General features: G+C 38.2%; 1 protein-coding gene across 11 annotated transcripts in view; it reads right to left on the reverse strand.

The window, feature by feature from the left end:
- LOC108752565 (IQ motif and SEC7 domain-containing protein 2) overlaps positions 1-4,497 on the reverse strand; it is a 57,212-nt gene that overhangs the window by 18,879 nt on the left and 33,836 nt on the right. The window contains exon 1 of one of the 11 annotated variants that reach the window (XM_018493461.1): positions 2,968-3,248. The exons of the other annotated variants lie outside the window; for them this stretch is intronic. The gene's annotated coding sequence lies outside the window, so the exon portion shown is untranslated. Of the gene's footprint in view, positions 1-2,967; positions 3,249-4,497 lie in introns of those variants that run through there. 11 annotated transcript variants of the gene reach the window in all.

Genomic DNA, 4,497 nt, shown 5'->3' on the forward strand with positions numbered 1-4,497 from the left:
CTTTGTTTTTGGTCATTTATTTATCCGTGCCATTTGCCGAGTTCCAAAAGTGGTTACTCGGGTTGACAGAATGAGTTTCTAAACGTTCATTTTTCGCAATTTTAACAGTTGCAACGGAGAGCCCTAGTAACGGCGAATCCAAGTTCGCTTCGGTGAAACGTCACACTCTAATAATAAGTTCACGTCGACATACTATCGGGTACACACGTAGGATAATAAGTTGCGCGCACGCAAGTCAAGAAAGCCGCGATTCTTTTCCACATTCCTTTATTATCCGCTTTTCTCGTTCCCTAATGACACGGTGATGGTACACCCGACCAATGTGTAATGAAGAATAGCGGGAGAATATCCGATATTCTTCCACGCGTTACGTGGAAGCCGCGAGCGGATTTCTAACTGGCGTGCAGCGTGAAATTTGCTCAATATTAGCGAACAAAGTGTTATGTATGATGGAATACAAAATATCTCCCGCATCTCCTCTCTCGCTCTGCAATTACGTGCTTTTAAATACATTAACCTCGAATTCGAAACGTGCGAAGGTATAAGGAAAATCCATACATGCGCGTATCAGGAAAATACGCGATAGGACTTTCTTTAACGTTAGACAATATTCTTATTAAAAATTGAACAAAGAGTTTGAGGTGCGACCAGCTTTACCCTATGTGAAAAAACTTTTTCTCGGTAATAGTCCTCTTCGTAATTTTTAAATTCAAGTTACTCGCACTCGAAGATATTATCAAGAAAGAGTTTTTGTGACGTAAGATGAAGCTGATCTCACCTCGAAATTTTTAACGTATATTAAATTTTTGATAGAAGCTGTATACTATATTATATTACTGTATAATATATTTTTGCGCCAAAGTACTTTTAGTAGGTACTCTCTTAAAATTGAATGAAAATTTTACACCACGCGGCATGTCAATCAACGAGAGAGTTTCTCTCAATTTTCGAACGTATACTCGCCGGGAAAGCTTTTCCTCGTGTCCCTTCGCACGCGAGCGTGTAGCTCGACGAATTTTATTTCCGCATACACATACATGTGTGTGCGCGCGTGCAAATTCTCGGTTGACTAAACGCGGGCGAAAATGTCCGGCTCTGGATAACGGTCCGTGAAATGTAAGGTAGGAAACATGGTCGCACACTTTTCATTTGGTATCGTCGAAAGGACGTACCTAAATTTATCTTCGAAATCCAGAGGAAACCGTGTGGATCGGATACCCTTGGGAAAATGTGCTAAGACGTTCGAGTGAATAATAAAACGGATAGTGAACGAGCTATCGATTTTTGAAAAGGGCTTTTCCTCACGATTGAAGAATGCTGAAGACGTATGGTGTTGTGAATTATGAGAATCAGATTTGCGATTCGCCGAACTTTATAACTCGTAACTGAATGATGTAAGTTAAGTGTCGAATAATTCCGGAATGTTTGTTTTAATAATAATGTACTATGTATTAACGATATTAAGATTACACAAGATTATTTATATGAATGAATGAACTAACGAGATATGCTAGTTATGTATTATTTTCGACCTTAATTTATTTAATCCTTCGGAGTTGACACCGAAATTCGTCAGACAGATATGATTTTACTGATGCTGAGTCTGTAAAATTCATTAGTTTATGTTACTTAAGAGTTACTAATTAACTTCTTTGCTCTGTATAGTAAAATTTTAAGATATTATCCGAAATTTATTTAGCTTTATCGATATTATCTTATATCAGATGTGTATAACAATGTACTTACATGTTGAAAAAAACAGTTAAAATTTTGAAAAAAATTATTTTAAAAAACTATCAAGTTTTTTTTTATAAATTATCTAAAAATTTTAATTTATTTTTTAATTTATTAATTATTATCTAATCCTAATAAGCCATTGTTTTTTTGGTTACCTTCCCGGTCACACCAGGATTTGTAAAACCCTGCAACTTTGTTACGCTGTATCTCTGGACTGAATATTTTTCAGCTCAAAACGTGTGAAATTTATACCTCAAAGTCAGACAAAGACAGATAAATATGAATCAAATAAATATTTTATTTTCAATTAATTACAATGCTTCAAACCAATTTTATTGGAAAAATTCATAAAAAATGACAACTTTGAACAAAAATTTTTTAATGTTTAAATTTAATCCGGGTCTCCAAATTATATTAGAAAAAAGTTACAGCAATGTAAAAAAATCGCATAGGGTCCGTTGAGTCCATGAGTGGTTGGCTTGGGTTAAAAGTGCTCTTATATTTAAAAAACACGGTTAACATGGTCCCATTAATAAACTAGGTCTAATATCAAGGAATTAAAAATTCGTATAAAGATGAATAAATACTAAACATATTTTAATAAAAATAATGATCAATTTGCAGGGTAATGCAAAGAAAATTGAAATATTTGATATTTTTTACAATTTCTAAAAGAGATTTATAACTGACTGGATTCAACAGACTCAACAGACCGGATCAGCTCCGGAGGATTACAAATATTTAATTCTTTAATTATTCGCGGTTATTTGATGATTTATTCGTTTTACTTGCGTTTTCTCTATGTAGAATAAAAAGAGTATACATTTAAATTTCCGTCGAGACCCGTTCAGTAAAAACGGTGGAGCGACGAAAAAAGCGAGATTTGTAGTCGAAAGTGTGAGATTCCATGAAAGGCGGGTATACATCACGCTTCTTCTGGCTGTACAGGAGTTTCCTGTATTTTTCGAGCACAGTTAACAAACTCGCTTGCGTAGGACTTGGTGCGGCCGAAAGCGCGGCAGGCTCGATTATCCCGATATCATTGTATCCGAGTTTTGTTTCTCACGCGAAAAAGAGAGAGGCACGGGGATACGGGACGGTCGGGAAATGGCGTCACTCGCGCTCCCACACATGCGGCGATTCCGCGTCTGCTCGTGTGCACTCTCCTGAGCGACTAGATATCGCGCGAATGGTATTAACGGTACCGGCAATACTATTCGCACTACGTACCTGGGCCCCACGTGCTCGATGCGTGTGCACAAGAGATGCACGAGAAGTTAACACAGTTATCGCGTTCGTACGTCGCGCTAGCAGTTCCTCCCGATGATATACGTGCCAATGTTGAATGTATCCGGAGCTTTGAAACCGATATCATTTTATGTCCGTGTATCTCCACGCGCAACGCGATGTATTGCCTATCAGCGATTACGTCGGATGCAATCGTTTTGCTTACGGCGGTTAGAACGAAGGAAGATTAGACGTTGCGCGTCACAGATGAATAATTCTCGAATAATGAAAGGTGATACTATGGCGTATTAATTCGATAATATATTTTTATAACAGCGCTATCGAGCGAACGGAATGTCCTAATTTTTGGTAAAGAGCTCAGAAGGAGACTAACGCAAAACGAATGTAAAATAATGATAATAGTAGAAAATATTTAATGCAAAACTTGTGATGACGTTGTTCTCCATTTACGATCATCATTAACGTCCCATTATCACTCAACGCGCAGACAATCGTATATCCGATGAAACGACGTGTTCGCCATTACAAACCGTTCGACACTTTCGACACAAATGCGTACTGATTTCCTCATTTTCTCTACAATCACTTTATTGGGGATAATCATAAGGAAATCAAGCACAATTTCTTCAGGAAACAAAAAATATCGTCTTTTAATACATAAAAAAGTTAATTTAGCAAATTACCTTGAGAAAAATTTAAACTGCCCAATTTTGCACAATCGAATTATATACACTCTAAAAAATAGATGTAGATCTTAACCCATCTATCCGTATCTATATACACCTAATTCTCACTGTTGGTGTTAGCATTTATTAACGCCAACATGATGTGGATTTCAAACCTCTGGTGTTTAATATCAACACCGCGCCGTGGTGTAGATTTAAAACCCATGGTGTTAAATCCACGTCATATTGGTGTTGATATAATATCAAGACAGCGAGAATTATACAGGCACCCGGTTATTTTTTAGAGTGCAGATACGCGAAAACCCAATTATGCACGCGCTATTTATTAAGCCAAGATCGCCGAAGCTGAGCCGAATCTATTCCTGCATTATTTCTCCCACGCATTATACTAGTCAATAATGAAACGCGCGGACACTTTTCCATTAACGCGCTGTTGTCTGACGTCGGCGCCGTGTATGCATGTCGATGTACTCGCGATTGATTTAAACGGACAACCGCCGAGAAACGTCACGTACACGCGCGCACGCACCCAAATGGGTTACTGCCCAAAATTGCTTTCAATGCCGAAACGGAGCGTGCGATGTCGGCGACAGGCGCCGTTTCATGACGCACACGGCGTGAATTTAATACGTATCATTATCGTAGCATTATATATTGACGGCCTGTATAATATATACGTGGCCGCCGCGACGAAGGTTTTGTCGATGTTTCTTGATTTTACTGACGCTTTCGTCTCGCCTGCCACGTCCGCAAATTTGTAATACTTTAAAAGCTGAAACTGCCCAATGAAGAGTAGCTCGCGTTTTTCAAGAACGGAGAACCCGGA

Source organism: Trachymyrmex septentrionalis, unplaced genomic scaffold (genome assembly GCF_001594115.1).
Source record: "Trachymyrmex septentrionalis isolate Tsep2-gDNA-1 unplaced genomic scaffold, Tsep1.0 scaffold60, whole genome shotgun sequence".
Classification (NCBI taxonomy): Eukaryota; Metazoa; Arthropoda; class Insecta; order Hymenoptera; family Formicidae; genus Trachymyrmex; species Trachymyrmex septentrionalis.